General features: G+C 46.5%; 1 protein-coding gene and 1 long non-coding RNA gene across 3 annotated transcripts in view; one reads left to right on the top strand and one right to left on the bottom strand.

Annotated features, from left to right (window-relative positions):
• LOC135049937 (uncharacterized) overlaps positions 1-19071 on the top strand; it is a 153082-nt gene that overhangs the window by 54458 nt on the left and 79553 nt on the right. The gene's annotated exons all lie outside the window — the stretch shown is intronic.
• The window catches only part of GOSR1 (golgi SNAP receptor complex member 1), a 241617-nt gene that overhangs the window by 143033 nt on the left and 79513 nt on the right, over positions 1-19071 (bottom strand). The window lies entirely within an intron of this gene.

Below are 19071 nucleotides of genomic sequence, written 5' to 3'. Positions count from 1 at the left end.
ACATCCCTAGCCACCGAGGGCCACCACACCGCCCTAGACAGCAACTCCCGAGTTCTGGCAATACCCGGATGCCCTGCCGACCTCTTGGCATGGAATTCCAGGAACACTCGCTGTCTTAACCTAGGAGGCACAAACAAGAGACCTACCGGAAGGTCTGGAGGAGCCTGCTCCTGTGCTCTAAGGACTAATGATAAGAGGTCCTGGGTAATGCCCACTTTAATACATGATGGGGACACAATGGGCAATGGCTCCTCGGTGGTCTCTTGAACTGGAGCAAAACTCAGCGAGAGCGCATCAGCCTTGATGTTTTTTGACCCAGGGCGATATGTTATCAAAAAATTAAAGCGAGCAAAACACAAAGCCCATCGTGCCTGCCTGTCATTGAGCCGCTTCGCTGACTCTAAATATGCCAGATTCTTATGGTCGGTGAGAATTGAGACCACAAACTTTGCCCCCTCAAGCCAGTGTCTCCACTCCCCGAGTGCATCCTTTATAGCCAACAATTCCCGGTTACCCACATCATAATTCATCTCGGCAGACGAAAATTTACGGGAAAAGTAAGCACAGGGATGAAGGGGATTATCAGACACCCCCATCTGAGAGAGCACTGCCCCAATACCTATCTCAGAGGCATCCACTTCTACCACAAAAGGACGCTCTGGATCTGGGTGTCGCAGCACCTTGGCCGAGACAAATGCCCTTTTGAGACGGGCAAAGGCCGCTTTGGCCTCACAAGACCAGTGAGCAACATCCGCCCCTTTCTTAGTGAGTGCCACCAAGGGGGCCACTATAGACGAAAATCCAGCGATAAACCGTCTATAAAAATTCGCAAAGCCCAGAAAACGCTGAAGCGCCTTCAAACTAGTGGGCTGCACCCAATCCAGGACTGCCTGTACCTTAGAACCCTCCATTTGGAAACCTTCTGAGGAGATAATATACCCTAGAAATGCGATTTGCTGGACTTCAAACTCGCACTTCTCCAGCTTCGCCCCAAGCTGGTGGTCTCTGAGTTTCTGGAGGACTAAGCGTACATGCTTCCGATGTTCCTCCAGGGAATGAGAGAAGATTAGAATGTCATCTAGATAAACAACTAAGAATCTATCCAAATATTCCCTGAGCACATCGTTCATGAATTCCTGGAAGACTGCCGGGGCATTAGAGAGCCCAAAAGGCATCACCAAATATTCATAATGCCCTGAGTGGGTATTAAAGGCAGTCTTCCATTCATCCCCCTCTCTTATTCGGATTAGATTGTAAGCACCGCGTAGGTCAATCTTAGAAAAAAATGGTGTCAGTACGAAGCTGGTCAAACAAAACCGAAACGAGAGGCAGTGGGTACGAGTTTTTAATCGTGATACGGTTCAATTCCCTGAAGTCGATGCAGGGTCGCAATGAACCGTCCTTTTTACCCACGAAGAAGAACCCCGACCCAACTGGGGACTGTGAGGGTCTGATAAATCCCTTAGCCAAGTTCTCCTGAATGTACTCTGCCATAGTCTGAGTCTCAGGACTAGTGATAAGCGGATTCGGTTTTACTCGGTTTTACTCGGTTCTCAAAACCGAATCTTATTGGCTATCCAAAACACGTGACATCAGTGAGCCAATAAGATTCGGTTTTGAGAACAGAGTAAAACCGAATCCGCTCATCACTACTCAGGACGTGACAGGGAGTACAACCTGCTCTTGGGAAGCTTAGCATCCGGCAACAAATCAATGGCACAGTCATAGGGGCGATGGGGAGGTAGTACCTCCGCAACTTTTTTGGAGAACACATCCGCAAAATCTGCATAACATCCTGGCAATCCTGGCAAACTTAGCTGCGAGAGCCTGACTGGAAGGCTCAAGCAACTCCTGAAACAATCACTACCCCAACTAAGAATCTCCCCAGAGACCCAGTCAAATTGAGGGTTATGGGCCCTTAACCAGGGTGACCCCAAAACCAATGGGGCAAAGGAACAGACCGTCACATAAAAAGACAATTTTTCAGAGTGTGTGGCTCCAATAAACAAAGGAATTTGGCTGGTGCAGGAGGCAATTTTACCCTGGGACAATGGTTCCCCGTTTAACCCACAGATCTCAATCTCTGATGCCAAAAGGTACTGAGGGAACAGAGTGTTTCAGGGCGAATTGACGGTCCATGAAAACCCCATCGGCCCCACTGTCAACAAAGGCCTCAGTCTTGACAGTTTGACCGAGGATCTCCAAAGTCACCGGAATGAGAAAAGTCTTTTTGGGAAATTCTGACTTCTGGCCTGACAGGATATTTCCCATCACCCTCAGGCCCTGAAGTTTTCCGGTTTTTCTGGGCATGATACTACAACATAACCTTTATTCCCACAGTACAAACACAAACCCTGCTGTCTCCTCCGCGTCTTCTCACGCGAGGAGAGGCGGGTAGCCCCAATCTGCATAGGCTCCTCGGAATATTCCTCAGAGTCTGAGGTTCCCTTGGGAAAAAAGGAAACTGCGGTCTCCCTTTCAAGCCTACGCTCTCTCAGCCGTCTATCCACCCGGATGGATAACTGCATGAGCTGATCTAAGCTATCAGGCGAGGGATATTGTACCAGTTGGTCCTTTATCTGGTCAGAAAGGCCCCTTCGGTACTGGTTTCTCAGGGCTGGGTCATTCCACTGGGTATCATGAGCCAACCTCCGAAACTCCGTACTATAAACCTCAGCTGGCCGTCGCCCTTGCTTAAGAACCGTAATCTGAGCCTCGGCTGAAGCCATCTTGTCAGGGTCATCATACAAAATGCCCAGTGCCGTAAAAAAAGCATCAACACTTTTAAGCGACGGACAGTCAGGCTGTAACCCATATGCCCAGACCTATGGGTCTCCTTGTAGCAAAGAAATCACCATGCCCACCCACTGAATCTCCGACCCAGAAGACTGGGGCCTAAGCCTGAAATATAGCTTACAGCTCTCCTTGAAACAAAAGAACTGCGAGCGATCTCCAGAAAAACGATCCGGGAGATTTACTTTCGGCTCCTTAACCCCTGAACTTGCCGCTGCTGCTGCGGGAGCTCCGCTAGCGGCCTGCGGGGTGTTCATTTTAATGGACATCTCATTAAATTGTCGAGTCAGGACCTGCACCTGATCGACTACCTGTTGCAAAGTATTTTGAGGGGTATGCTCCATATTCCCATAAAATTTCAACAGGAGTAGGGCTGCTGAATATGTTACGCACACCAGTGCTAACAGGAGTATACCGGTGTATGAACAGAGAGGGAAGCGAAGCAAACGAACTCACAGACAGTATAACATAACATACACAGGAGGTGATGGAATAACTAATAAACACAAAGTGAACGGAGAAGCCCAAAGGCTCAGGAATTGGGTGTCTCCCTAGTGTCAGGAATGCTCAGATGGAATAGAGCGGACAATGAAGCGAGGTGTAGTGATTTAACATGTGGAGCACCTGAAATGATGTTGCTAAGAGCAACAGAAAAAACCCCAAAGGGTTACCAACGGGTGTGGGAATAAACTCCTTGGTCAGAGATAGAAATATAGACCCAAGGAGAGTATCCACAATCCTAACCCCCACTTGCAGGGCACAGGTTCAGCTTACTGCCACTAAACTGACACCTGGACGCCCTGCACAGTGAGGGAGGATTAAGCAAGCAGGTCTGAGAGTACAGCCGCAAACCTGCTGGGTTCACAGAATAGCAAAAGAACCCCAGCAGGTCAAACAACTGACTCCAGTCTTACTGCTAGGTCCGGATTGGCAGAATGAAGTACCGAATCCCAAGGCCTATTCGCAGTAAGCAACAAGTAAATACAAAGTCACACAGTACTAGCTAACTCTCTGGAACTGACTAACAAACAAAGATTCAGCAGCATTTGCCTAGCCTGAGAGGATGGTTTATATAGCAGGTGCTGTCCACGCCCCACTCAGACCTCACAGACTGAGCACAAAACCAGCGCCGGATTCCCTGCCGTGCACAGAGCCTGTAACCACTACACAGTAAAAACCCGGACCGGAGTATCAGCTGCGCTCAGGTTACTTCGCTAACACTTGCCTCCCGGTTGCCATGGCGACGTGGCAGCACAGAGCAGGAGATCCTAACAATACCACGTTGTGGTCTCAAAAAGTTTATAGATGAACGACTGTACATCCGGGTCTAGAGTATCAATATACCTCTCCCACTTCTTGGCAAACCGCCTGACCCCCAATTCAATATCAGGAAGAGTAGCACGCCTCTCAAAATAAATAATCCGGAGGGTCATGTGTTTCACAGCCATCAAAGAAGGGGTAGACGGTTTGATCCAATTATTAAGAATTTGTTTCTTGGTAATTGTCAGGATAACAGAGAGTACCGGAACAATGTCTCTATCTTCAGGCCCAAGAGACCACTCCCTAAAATCATGCAGCAAACAAGCCCTCGGGCGTTTTATTAACCGTAAGTTAAATACTGTGTTGAGATAAGCGACCACCTTGTACCAAAACTTAGATATTTTCCGGCAAGACCACATATTGTGGTACAAGGTGGCACTCTGCGCAGTACATTTGATGCAACAGCCAGTGTCGTCTGGGACCATGTGTGCCCTCTGATTAGGCGCTATATATGCCCTTTGGAGCGTCTTCAAGTGAACCTCTTGCAAAGAGGCAGAGTATAAGAACCTAAAAGTGGGTAAAATGTTATCTAACAATTCAGCGCACGATCCCATATTGGGGATATATCTGGCCCATGAAGACAACGCGGAATCCCAGAGCCGGTCTCTATATGAGACCCTAAAGGTGTTTCTGAAGTAACTAAGATGGTAAGGACAATCTTTAGTAAGCACCATTAAGGTGCGCAGCGGGTCTGTGGTAGCCTCAGAAATCATTGGGTGAGACTGGGATTGAGCAAAGTGTCTAGCCTGCAGGTAGATAAAAAATTCCCGGTGGGAAATACCAAATTTTATCTGGATATCAGAGAAAGAAAGCACTGCGTTGCCTCCTGGGTCGTATATGTCTCTAATAGCTGCGATCCCCTTTTCTCTCCAACTCAAAAAATGTGCGTTATCAAGGCCAGGAAGGAAACATGGGTTACCCCAAAACGTAGTGTGAACAGAGGTGTCAGGTTTTCTTTGGGCTCTAGTGTGAGTGGCCTGCCATGCTCGATATGTATGCCAAAATAGTATATTATGTTTTATCTCAGATGGGAGACGGGAGTTTGGGGTGTGTAAGAGTGCAGCAGGGGAGAAAGGATGGAATACGGCCAGTTCAAGTGGCAAGTTCGTAAATAATGATCTGCCCCAAAGCCAGTCTGTGATATAGCAGTACATCGTTGCTCTACTAAATAGAACAGGATCCGGGATTCCCATACCTCCCTCTTCACGTAATAGCTGTTACCTAGCGTAGGGGACTCTTGGTCGTTTACCTGCCCATAGAAATCTAGTGAAACACTGTTTAAGAAAAAGGACGTCTTTCTCAACAAGGGCAATAGGGAGCATAAGAAGAAAATAAGCAATCTTGGGAAAAACAACAGATTTAATAACTTCTGCGCGACCCATAAGAGACAAGGCCAGAGACGCCCAGTCTGTAAGGATTTTAGACACCTTGGACAAAATAGGACCAAAATTAACCGCATATAGATGTGGGAGGGAAGTAGGGATCTGAACTCCTAAATATCTAAGACTCTCGAGCCACTGGGAATCGGGACAGGACCGGGTGTAATGGAAAGAGGGAAGAGTCTCCTGAAAGGAGGAGAAGATCGGATTTAGATATATTAATTTTGTATCCCGCAAAGGAACCAAATTGTTCAATCAGGGAGACAATCGCAGGGATGGACGTATCAGGCTGAGAAATAAATAGAAGCATGTCGTCGGCATACAGTGATAATTTTACCATGGTGTCCATTATTTTTATGCCTGTAAATCTGGGAGAATTTCTCAGGGAAACAGCTAGGGGTTCTAAAGCTAAGGCAAATAATAAAGGTGACAAGGGGCAGCCCTGACGTGTGCCACTCTGGATAAGAAAAGGGGATGAGAGGATACCATTCCCCAAAACTTGAGTGGAGGGAGATTCATATAATCGGGAAATAAGAGAGATAAAGTCCTCAGGTGCACCAAAGCGGTGAAGCGTTTCATACAGATGGTCCCAGGTGACCAGGTCGAACGCCTTTTCGGCATCAAGTGACAATAATACATTAGTGTCAGTGGGTTTGGAAAGCTGAAAGGCCTGCATAACAGTCAAGACCTTTCGAATATTGCTCACTGATTGCCGACCCCAGACAAATCCAGTCTGGTCTGTATGAACTATATCAGGGACTATGAATTTGAGTCTATTCGAGAGGATTTTAGTGAACAATTTATAATCCGTGTTTAGAAGGGAGATCGGACGATAAGAATTGGGAGACTCAGGATCCCGGCCAGGCTTCGGGATAACCTTTATGACCGCGGAATTAAAATATTGGGGCAAGGAAGCACCCTGCATAAAAGAATTAAATAAGACAGAAAGAGGTTTGCACAGTCTAGTAGATAGAAGTAGTCATTGGCAAAACCGTCAGGGCCCGGAGTCTTCCCAGTCTTCAGTCCAGCTATTGCTAAAGAAACTTCCTCAGTGGTGATAGGTGCAAGAAGAGAGGTACAGTGCGACTCTGACATTTGAGGCAGATCAGTAGACCAAAAGCTAGACTTGTGGGTCTGGTTAATAACTGGACGTGCATAAAGAGTGGTATAAAAAGACTGTAGCACCTCAGCAATCTCGGCCGAGGTCCGTACTCTATCCCCACCTTGGGTGAGCAGAGAGTGAATGACCACTTTAGGGTGTCTGCCTTTTAACAAACGGGATAACAGTTTGCCAGACTTATTGCCATATCTGTAAATGCCACAGTCTCTTGAAAATGAATATTTAGCTTCCATTTGAGAAAGGAGGGTATCAAACAGTGTTTTTTGTGTAAGGTACCGTTCTCTAGTAGAAAGGGAGGGGGAGGATTTAAATTCCTGAAAAGAGTGAGTAAGAGCCGCCTGGGCTTCCAAATATTGTGAGTTTAAATCTAAATCCCTTTTTTTACTATAGGACATAATGTGCCCCCGTATAACTGATTTTGACGCCTGCCAGAAAAGAGCAGGATCATCGCTCAGGGTTTCTCCATTGTGCGTATGATAATCCAGCCACGCTGCATCTAATGAGGAGCGGAATTTCAGAGAGCCACTTAAATGAGAGGGGAAGTGCCAGGAGCGAAAATAAGATTTTACTCACCGGTAAATCTATTTCTCGCAGTCCGTAGTGGATGCTGGGACTCCGTAAGGACCATGGGGATTAGCGGCTCCGCAGGAGACTGGGCACAACTAAAGAAAGCTTTAGGACTACCTGGTGTGCACTGGCTCCTCCCACTAAGACCCTCCTCCAGACCTCAGTTAGGATACTGTGCCCGGAAGAGCTGACACAAATAGGAAGGATTTTGAATCCCGGGTAAGACTCATACCAGCCACACCAATCACACCGTATAACTCGTGATACTATACCCAGTTAACAGTATGAAATATAACTGAGCCTCTCAACAGATGGCTCAACAATAACCCTTTAGTTAGGCAATAACTATAAACAAGTATTGCAGACAATCCGCACTTGGGATGGGCGCCCAGCATCCACTACGGACTACGAGAAATAGATTTACCGGTGAGTAAAATCTTATTTTCTCTGACGTCCTAAGTGGATGCTGGGACTCCGTAAGGACCATGGGGATTATACCACAGCTCCCAAACGGGCGGGAGAGTGCGGATGACTCTGCAGCACCGAATGAGCAAACTCTAGGTCCTCCTCAGCCAGGGTATCAAACTTGTAGATTGTTGCAAAAATGTTTGAACCCGACCAAGTAACAGCTCGGCAAAGTTGTAAAGCCGAGACCCCTCGGGCAGCCGCCCAAGAAGAGCCCACTTTCCTCGTGGAATGGGCTTTTACAGATTTAGGGTGCGGCAGACCAGCCGCAGCATGTGCAAGTTGAATCGTGCTACAGATCCAGCGAGCAATAGTCTGCTTAGAAGCAGGAGCACCCAGCTTGTTGGGTGCATACAGGATAAATAGCGAGTCAGTTTTCCTGACTCCAGCCGTCCTGGAAATATATACTTTTCAGGGCCCTAACTACGTCCAGTAACTTGGAATCCTCCAAGTCCCAAGTAGCCGCAGGCACCACAATAGGTTGGTTCACATGAAAAACTGATACCACCTTAGGAAGGAATTGGGAACGAGTCCTCAATTCCGCCTTATCCATATAAAATACAGATAAGGGCTTTTGTATGACAAAGCCGCCAATTCTGATACACGCCTGGCCGACGCCACGGCCCACAGCATGACCACTTTCCACGTGAGGTATTGTAGCTCCACGGATTTAAGTGGCTCAACCCAATGCGACTTCAGGAAATCTAACACCACGTTGAGATCCCACGGTGCCACTTGAGGCACAAACGGGGGCTGACTATGCAGCACTCCCTTAACAAAAGTCCGAACTTCAGGCAGTGAAGCCAGTTCTATTTTGGAAGAAAATCGATAGAGCCGAAATCTGGACCTTCATGGAACCCAATTTTAGGCCCATAGTCACCTCTGACTGTAGGAAGTGCAGAAATCGACCTAGCTGAAATTTCTCCTTTGGGGCCTTCCTGGCCTCACAGCACGCAACATATTTCCACCATATGCGGTGATAATGGTTTTCGTTCACTTCTTTCCTAGCTTTAAATAGCGTAGGGATAACTTCCTCCGGAATGCCCTTTTCCTTCAGGATCCAGCGTTCAACCGCCATGCCGTCAAACGCAGCCGCGGTACGTCTTGGAACAGACAGGCCCCCTGCTGCAGCAGGTCCTGTCTGAGCGGCAGAGGCCATGGGTCCTCTGAGATCATTTCTTGGAGTTCTGGTTACCAAGCTCTTCTTGGCCAACCCGGAACAATGAGTATAGTTCTTACTCCTCTCCTTATTATTCTCATTACCCTGGGTAAGAGAGGCAGAGAAGGGAACACATACACCGACTGGTACACCCACGGTGTTACCAGAGCGTCCACAGCTATCGCCTGAGGGTCCCTTGACCTGGCGCAATATCTTTGTAGCTTTTTGTTGAGGCAGGACGCCATCATGTCCACCTGTGGCCTTTCCCAACGGTGTACAATCATTTGGAAAACTTCTGGATGAAGTCCCCACTCTCCCGGGTGGATGTCGTGTCTTCTGAGAAAGTCTGCTTCTCAGTTGTCCACTCCGGGAATGAACACTGCTGACAGTGCTAACACATGATTTTCCGCCCATCGGAGAATCCTTGTGGCTTCTGCCATCGCCATCCTGCTTCTTGTGCCGCCCTGTCGGTTTACATGAGCGACCGCCGTGATGTTGTCTGACTGGATCAGCACCGGCCGGTGTTGAAGCAGGGGTCTAGCCTGACTTAGGGTATTGTAAATGGCCCTTAGTTCCATAATATTTATGTGTAGGGAAGTCTCCTGACTTTTCCATAGCCTTGGAAGTTTCTTCCCTGTGTGACTGCCCCCCAGCCTCGAAGGCTGGCATCCGTGGTCACCAGGACCCAGTCCTGTATGCCGAATCTGCGGCCCCCTAGAAGATAAGCACTCTGCAGCCACCACAACAGCGACACCCTGGCCCTTGGAGACAGGGTTATCCGCCGATGCATCTGAAGATGCGACCCGGACCACTTGTCCAACAGATCCCACTGGAAAATCCTTGCATGGGACCTGGCGAATGGAATTTCTTCGTAAGAAGCTACCATCCTTCCCAGGGCTCGCGTGCATTGATGCACCGACACCTGTATACGTATTAGGAGGTCTCTGTCTAGAGACGACAACTCCTTGGACTTCTCCTCCGGGAGAAACCCTTTTTATCCTGTTCTGTGTCCAGAACCATACCCAGGAACAGTAGACGCGTCGTAGGAACCAGCTGCGACTTTGGAATATTCAGAATCCAGCCGTGCTGTTGTAGCACTTCCCGAGATAGTGCTACTCCGCCGAACAACTGCTCCCTGGACCTCGCCTTTATAAGGAGATCGTCCAAGTACGGGATAATTATTTCGGCCATTACCTTGGTAAATACCTCTGTGCCGGGGACAAACCAACGGCAACGTCTGGAATTGGTAATGACAATCCTGTACCACAATTTTGAGGTACTCCTGGTGAAGTGGGTAAATAGGGACATGCAGGTAAGCATCCTTGATGTCCAGTGATACCATGAAATTCTCCAGGCTTGCAATAATCGCCCTGAGCGATTCCATTTTGAACTTGAACCTTCGTATATAAGTGTTCAAGGCTTTCAATTTTAGAATGGGTCTCACCGAACCGTCTGGTTTCGGTACCACAACATTTTGGAATAGTAACCCCGGCCTTGTTGAAGGAGGGGTACCTTGATTTCACCTGCTGGAAGTACAGCTTGTGAATTGCCGCCAGTACTACCTTTCTCCGAGGGCAGCAGGCAAGGCTGATGTGAGGTAACGGCGAGGGGGAGTCGCCTCGAACTCCAGCCTGTATCCCTGTGATACTATTTGCAGAACCTAGGGATCCACCTGTGGGCAAGCCCACTGGTCCCTAAAGTTCCCGAGACGCGCCCCTACCGCACCTGTCTCCACCTGTGGAGCCCCAACGTCATGCGGTGGACTCAGAGGAAGCGGGGGAAGATTTTTGATCCTGGGAACTGGCTGCTGGTGCAGCTTTTTCCTTCTTCCCTTGTCTCTGTGCAGAAAGGAAGCGCCTTTGACCCACTTGCTTTTCTGAAGCCGAAAGGACTGTACCTGAAAATACAGTGCTTTCTTAGGCTGTGAGGAAACCTGAGGTAAAAAATTTTCTTCCCAGCTGTTGCTGTGGATACGAGGTCCCAGAGACCATCCCCAAACAATTCCTCACCCTTATAAGGCAGAATCTCCATGTGCCTTTTATAGGCAGCATCACCTGTCCACTGCCGGGTTTCTAATACCCTCCTGGCAGAATGGACATTGCATTAATTCTGGATGCCAGCCGACAAATATCCCTCTGTGCATCCTTTATATCTAAGACGACGTCTTTAATATGCTCTATGTTAGCAAACTATTATCCCTGTCTTAGAGTATTAATATTATCTGACTGGGTATCAGACCACGCTGTAGCAGCACTATTTATGCTGAGGCAATTGCAGGTCTCAGTATATAACCTGAGTGTGTATATACAGACTTCAGGATAGCCTCCTGCTTTTTATCAGCATGCTCCTTCAAGGTGGCCGTATCCTAAGACGGCAGTGCCACCTTTTTTGACAAACGTGTGAGCGCCTTATCCACCCTAAGGGATATCTCCCAACGTGACCTATCCTCTGGCGGGAAAGGATACGCCATCAGTAACTTTTTAGAAATTACCAGTTTCTTATCGGGGGAACCCACGCTACTTTACACACTTCATTCATTCATCTGATGGGGGAACAAAACACTGGCTGCTTTTTCTCCCCAAAAATAAAACCCCTTTTATGTGGTACTTGGGTTCATGTCAGAAATGCGTAACACATTTTTCATTGCCGAGATCATGTAACGGATGTTCCTAGTGGATTGTGTATATGTCTCAACCTCGTCGACACTGGAGTCAGACTCCGTGTCGACATCTGTGTCTGCCATCTGAGGTAACAGGCGCTTTTTTGAGCCCCTGATGGCCTTTGAGACGCCTGGGCAGGCGCGGGCTGAGAAGCCGGCTGTCCCACAACTGTTTTACGTCATCCAGCCTTCTATGTAAGGAGTTGACATTGTCGGTTAATACCTTCCACCTATCCATCCACTCTGGTGTCGGCCCCACAGGGGGCGACATCCCATTTATCGGCCTCTGCTCCACCTCCACGTAACCTTCCTCATCCCACATGTCTACACAGCCGTACCGACACAGCACACACACAGGGAATGCTCTGACTGAGGACAGGACCCCACAAAGTCCTTTGGGGAGACAGAGAGAGAGTATGCCAGCACACACCAGAGCGCTATATAATGCAGGGATTAACACTATAACTGAGTGATGTTTCCCCCAATAGCTGCTTGTATAAACAATATTGCGCCTAAATTTAGTGCCCCCCCTCTCTTTTTAACCCTTTGAGCCTGAAAACTACAGGGGAGAGCCTGGGGAGCTGTCTTCCAGCTGCACTGTGAAGAGAAAATGGCGCCAGTGTGCTGAGGGAGATAGCTCCGCCCCTTTTTCGCTGACTTTTCTCCCGCTTTTTTATGGATTCTGGCAGGGGTATTTATCACATATATAGCCTCTGGGGCTATATATTGTGATGATTTTGCCAGGCAAGGTGTTTATATTGCTGCTCAGGGCGCCCCCCCCCCAGCGCCCTGCACCCATCAGTGACCGGAGTGTGAGGTGTGCATGAGGAGCAATGGCGCACAGCTGCAGTGCTGTGCGCTACCTTGGTGAAGACTGAAGTCTTCTGCCGCCGATTTTCCGGAACACTTCTTGCTTCTGGCTCTGTAAGGGGGCCGGCGGCGCGGCTCCGGGACCGAACATCAATGGCCGGTTCCATGCGGTCGATCCCTCTGGAGCTAATAGTGTCCAGTAGCCTAAGAAGCCCAAGCTACCACCAGTTAGGTAGGTTCGCTTCTTCTCCTCTTAGTCCCTCGCTGCAGTGAGTCTGTTGCCAGCAGATCTCACTGTAAAATAAAAAACCTAAAATATACTTTCTTTCTAGGAGCTCAGGAGAGCCCCTAGTGTGCATCCAGCTCAGCCGGGCACAAGAATCTAACTGAGGTCTGGAGGAGGGTCTTAGTGGGAGGAGCCAGTGCACACCAGGTAGTCCTAAAGCTTTCTTTAGTTGTGCCCAGTCTCCTGCGGAGCCGCTAATCCCCATGGTCCTTACGGAGTCCCAGCATCCACTTAGGACGTCAGAGAAAAGGGGATTTTTCTGAGAGGAGCATCAATTTCATCCAGCATAAAGCATGGTCCGAAATACAGATATCCTCAATTTTAGAGTCAGCCACTTTTGAGAAAAAGGAGTCAGATAACAGCAGATAATCAATCCTCGAGAACGTGTGGTGCGCAGCTGAGAGGCATTTAAATTCCCTTTCTAATGGGTAGCATGCGCGCCACATATCCACTAAGGACAACTGCGAGCAAATACAGAGGATACCAATATGTGGTAACGAGGGGGGAGCACAAGGGGGGGGGGGATTTATCCAAGGTTGGAGAAGAATATGAGATTAATAATAAGATTATAGGAATTTCAGAGTAGTTTAGTAGCTTAGTGACCATGTTCGTATAAAATTGCTTAGAGTACTGATTGGGAGCATAGATATTACAAAGTAGGAACCTGGATGCATACAATGTGACATCTGCCAGTACATACCGACCCTGAGTGTCATCTAAAATCGCATGGACAGAGATAGGGACCGTGTGACGTGCTAAAATAAACACTCCCCTAGCCTTAGAAGAGAAGGAGGAAGAGGCTACCACAGACCAACCCATAGTGTTCAGTTTTACCACCTCATTTGGCATAAGGTGAGATTCCTGAATGAAAACAACATCCATCCCCACCTTCCGAAGATAGAGCAAAATCTTTCTGCGTTTAGCTGGGGAGTTGATCCCTCCCACATTCCATCTGCCGACACTCAAACTAGCCATGCATCAAAAACCTGAAAACCTGTGCAGTAATCATGATATCTAGAGCCGCTGAAAAACAGATACAAATCATACCGGGGTGGACACATTAGGAGGAGAAGGGGAGGGGGAGAAGAAAAGAGGGACAGAAACATAGAAAACACACAAAATATAACATTAACATTTTGAAAGAAAGTCCTGCTAAGGACAATAATAACTTCAGAAAACGAGAACAACCGGTTCAAGCAAGCACAGATGCCATCATAGACCGCCAATGAGCCAGCCAGAATTATGAAAACCTGAGGAAAAAATGAGGGAGGGGGCGCCCTTACCCACCCTCGGCAACATAATATATGAAAAAACACATAGGAAAAATAACAAGAAAATATCAGAGCACACAGAGCATGTTACAGAAAAAGAAAAACGTAGCCTGTCACATAAGAAGTAGGGGGAGATATCTCCGCTAAGCATATATAACCATTCTAGAAAGATTACATAGCCACAAAAAGACAACAGATGAATAAGAAAAATCTAAAACAGAAAACAAGGCAAAAAGGTTCAGCCCGCTGTATAAGACCAAAGTCTCTTTTGGGGGAAAAAACACCTGCAGCAGATTCTACAGCAATAATTAAATTGGGAGACATAACCGGAAACAGAGAAGTCCAGGAGCAATACTCAGCCATCTCGATCCAGGGTGTCATCCGCCTGAGAGGAGTCGTCATCTGCCTTGGATGCCTCAGAAACATAAGCCTCTGCATCTGCAAGATTTGTAAAGGCCCGAAAAGAATTTCCATCAAACAGGTGTAGTCTTGCAGGGAAGAGCAGAGCAAATTTTTTTTTCGCCTTTACCAAACGGGAGCAAAGGGGGGTAAATTCCCGACGTGCCCGGGAAACCTCCGCGGAGTAGTCCTGGAAAATGGCCAAACGAGCTCCCTCCCATTGTAAATTCCTATGCCTCCTGGATGCCGTCCATATTGCCTCCTTATGGAGAAAGTTCAGACATTTAAATATAACCACACGTGGTCTGCTATTAGGTGAAGAACGTGGGGGACCCAGTCTGTGGGCTCTCTCGATAACTAAGCCAGTGCATTCATCTTGGATATGCAACAAATCAAGGAGGGACGTTTGTAAAAAAAAAAAAAAAAAAAAAAAGTCAAATCAGGACCTTTCAGTGACTCAGGGAGCCCCAGCACCCGAAGATTCGATCTCCTCGATCTATTTTCAAGTTCGTCAACCTTGTTCAGCAGCTGGAAGTGATATTTCTGGAGCTCATCATATCTGTGCTTAAGATCCCCAACATCCTGAAAAGTCTCCCCCAGCCTTTGTTCATTTGTAAGAACAGTCTTAGATAACTGCTTGATTTGGGATTTTAGGTCTTTTACTGCCTGCTGCATTTTAGCAGCATGTGCATCCATGATAGGCTCCATGGCATCCGTAACAGCTCTCACTACATCAGCATAAGTCACTGGAGAGGCAGGGGAACAGTCAGGCTCACCTGAGGGAGAAATGTGTTTTGCAGAAGCCTGTTTAATGCTGCCAGCAGCCTGCAGACTCGTTTGTGAGCTAGGTGCGGCGGCCATCTTGGATTCACCCGGCCGTTTTTCAGACCTTGATCTCTGGGCTTTAGGGGGCATGGGGGAGGACAGAAACCTTTCCATCCAGTCCCCAGCACTTTCCCACAGGTAGTGTGCGCCAGGTGCGGAGAAAAGCCGCGAACGGGAGGCGCTGTGTGCTCCGGTTACCGAGGGTGCAGGAGAGCTGCAGCAATCAGCTTCTCCTCACATGGGCGCCGGAACCGGAAGTCGGAATTCTGGTACTTACAAATCCACAAGCACCAGCACTTAAAACACAGTTACTCTGGTAGCAATGGGTATACTGGCACTTACAGCTCTACAAGGCCAACATATCATACAGGTTATGGCGACTTAGGATTGTTGAGACTTGTACAGAACCAGAAAAAAAGTTAATTTCAAGTGTATTATTCTACACCCATTACTCCCCAGGGTTGTTTGGGAAGGACCCTAGTGCTTTCAATCTGGAACCATTTTGTTCTAAAAGGGGCTTATTTAAATTAAAAAAAGAAGGTCCCCATCCAACAGGTCTTCTTATGATAAGTTCACCAATGTACACTGTCATAGCTAGAGCTGGTAGCATATCATGTTTTATGTATGTGCATATACACATATGTTGAATAACATGGATCTTCAGATGATATACAGCCAAACATATAGGCATAACGACCTAATTTTTGCACGTGTCTTTTAAAGCATAAATTATTCCCAATTTGTGACAGATCATTACATCAGGCCCGGTGTGCTAGTTGATCTGTTTCAGCTAGAATGAAGGACCTTAGGCTTGCCTTGGTTTTGAGGCAGTTTCACACCCACGTTATTTTCAAGGTACCCTCAGGAATAATTAGTACCACCTGTAGATCTATAGTGCTAGTCAATTAAAAGACCTGTGCTCAAGCTAGATGATCTTGAGGACCAGGTATAAGAAATACTGGTGGTCATTCAGAGTTGATCGCTAGCTGCATTCGTTCGCTGTGCATCGATGAGGCAAAAAACGGCACTTCTGCGCATGCGTAGCAATGTGCACGCATGACGTACTATTACAATGAACAATGTAGTTTCACACAGGGTCTAGCGAAGCTTTTCAGTCGCACTGCTGACCGCAGAGTGATTGACATGAAGTGGGCGTTTCTGGGTGTCAACTGACCGTTTTCAGGGAGTTTTCGGAAAAACGCAGGCATGCCAGGAAAGACGCAGGCGTGGCTGGGCGAACGCAGGGCGTGTTTGTGACGTCAAAACAGGAACTGAATAGTCTGAAGTGATCGCAAGCGCTGAGTAGGTTTAGAGTTACTCTGAAACTGCACAAAAAAACACTTTGTAGCCGCTCTGCGATCCTTTCGTTCGAACTTCTGCTAAGCTAACAAACACTCCCAGTGGACGGCGGCATAGCGTTTGCATGGCTGCTAAAAACTTCTAGCGAGCGATCAACTCGGAATGACCACCAGTATTTTAGACAGTTTAAGGAGATTGGCAAGACCAGTGCAGCTGTTGTAATTACTGATATGTAGTGAGACATTGTAGGCCAAAGGTTTATCAACCTCACTAGTTTGACTAACACCCTCTTAGACATAAGCCGAAATCCCAGGGTTTTACCATTCACGCGCATCGACCTAAGTTTTGGATATGTCTGAAAGTGGCTGACTTGGGTTGACAGTTGTGTATCTGTTACCCATTGTTGTCCCATACGTAAACAGGTAAAGGTACAGAAAGCCCCGGCTTTAACCTATACTCAGTGGTCCGTGCTGGGTTACAGCCAGGGTTTAGGCCTGGAAGGGTTATAACACAGTATTTAAACACGTTGCTTGAACAGTCATACATCCAAATAAATAAGCAAACCTCTGTTTCTCCAGCAAAATCCATCTCTCAAAAACATCCTTCCCAAATATTTTTTTAGAGTAAAAATTTCCCTGTGTGCTTTTAGTTAAATTCTCCCAAAAGGGAATAGTTATTTTGTTTCAACAACATGTTAATATTTTTTTTAATCTAATCTTCAAATGTGTGAATACTCACAGCAGAAACTGATAAACTGAGAGATACATTTTAGGGTCCCAGAACATCATTCTGTAATGTAACCTATGTTCTACACATACAAAATTATCGTCTGTAGATGTGCTTGCAACCCAGCATCGCCTGTCTAGGGAGTTCTCTTCTCCACAAGCCTTTCCAAACAAGACCCAGTGGCAAGTTATCTGCACTGGCAACTACAAATGTGTCCACTGACATCTAGCCTCCATGCACATTAAACAGTCCTTCTAGTCACACCATGTCGTGACTCTGTAGCGCTGAGCGTCTTTACGTGCCTTTTTTTCCATTACAATGCTTCTTGATTCATAAAACTATGTAAATAGGGCACACAAGCAGGCTGTGCTGATTAAAATTATATGCAGCATGCCTATATACTGTGCGCGACTGGCTGTATCGGTATGTTACAGTGTTCTCCTAAAATACACTGCAATGCACCATTTCGTATGCAGTTACAGACGCACACAGAATATAGGCATGCCACAAATCATTTTAATCAGCAGGGTCTGCTTGTGCAATAAGACGCAGTTTTGGCAAAAATAGAGACACCCTGACGCTAGCGGGATTGCACGGGACCTGTTAGCTCACTCACACCAGGTATCTCCTGCTATGTGGCAAAATGTATGCGGACACATCTTTATCTGCAGCAGTGCACTTTCTTATGTGACAAGCAGTCTTGGTGCTCGGTAGAAGTCACCACTGAGGGACTCAAATATTTTCCCCAATTCAGTTGATGTTAACAGTTTTGAAGATTTTAAAATGGGGGTATGGATCACCAGATCTAAAGTTACAAAAGGTCTACAGTCATCAGGATGACCATTATTGGTTGACGTGCATTAGGTTAACAGGGTGAAAAAGTTGACACGTTAATAGGTCGACCTGACAAAAGGTCAACAGTAGGAAATGCTAACACATGACATGGTAGACATGAGAAAAAGTCGACACGTCATTTTTAAGGGGTTTTTGTGTCATTTTCACCATCAAAGCACATGGAACCCCAATTAGTGTACCGCATCCGCTCGCCATGTTTCAAGCAAAGTTACTTTTCCCAATCGTAGTCCACGTGGATGGTATGAAAAAGTTGATTAAAATGCTGGAAAAAAAACAAACTAAAAAGCTGTGTCGACCAAGAAGAATTGTCGCTGCAGCAGCATGTAAATGCACCATAATTCACCCCCTACGCAACTGCAAACAAAAATCTGCGGGTTCAGAGATAACACATGCAGCCGAACGCTGCAGCTTCATTGAGGGTTATGAGTACTGACCCCTTATTATTCTTATAGTATTTATATAGTTTTCTTTGGTCCATATTGACAATATATGAATATATTTTTTCTATCTTTGGCTACATTCATGTTTAATAAAGAGAATTATAATAAAAAGTGAAAGAATTACCAGTCAGCCCTGACTGTCATATATAACGAACCAAAAATTATTTTTAAAGTGTCAACTTTAGAAATTCTCCGCAGTTATTTAGTAAGCAGGGTTTGTAGTGTTTGATCATTTCTCTCCATTATAGACGGCTCTGTACTATATAAATCATGTACATAATCTTGACAGATGATGTAGTGTAAGGAAGCAGAATATAAATTTTGGTAATATAAATTGACAACTGGTTTGCGAAATGTAAGTGAGCTGTGCAAATTATGTTATTCATCTCTAAGGCTAATGCACAGGAATAGGCAAATGTATAAACTGAAAATGGTTTCAGGAAAAATAGTATATAAAATGTAATCTTCTGCTGTATCACAAAGTAATTAGCCTAATACAGATACACCCTAAAGTGGATTGTAGAAATATTTACATCAATGTCCTATTGCTAAATTATAGTTTCAAACTAATAAACCTAAAAGGTAAGAAACTGAAGCCTACATTTTAATATGGTAACTGCGCTGCTACTTTGCTATATAAATCTTTTTGACAACATAAACACCTGGCTCCAGCAATTGGCTGCATTTGGCGCGCTTGT

Source organism: Pseudophryne corroboree, chromosome 2 (assembly GCF_028390025.1).
Source record: "Pseudophryne corroboree isolate aPseCor3 chromosome 2, aPseCor3.hap2, whole genome shotgun sequence".
Lineage (NCBI taxonomy): Eukaryota > Metazoa > Chordata > Amphibia > Anura > Myobatrachidae > Pseudophryne > Pseudophryne corroboree.
The sequence above is the reverse complement of the archived record's forward strand: the minus strand, read 5'-3'. Positions and strand labels throughout refer to the sequence as shown.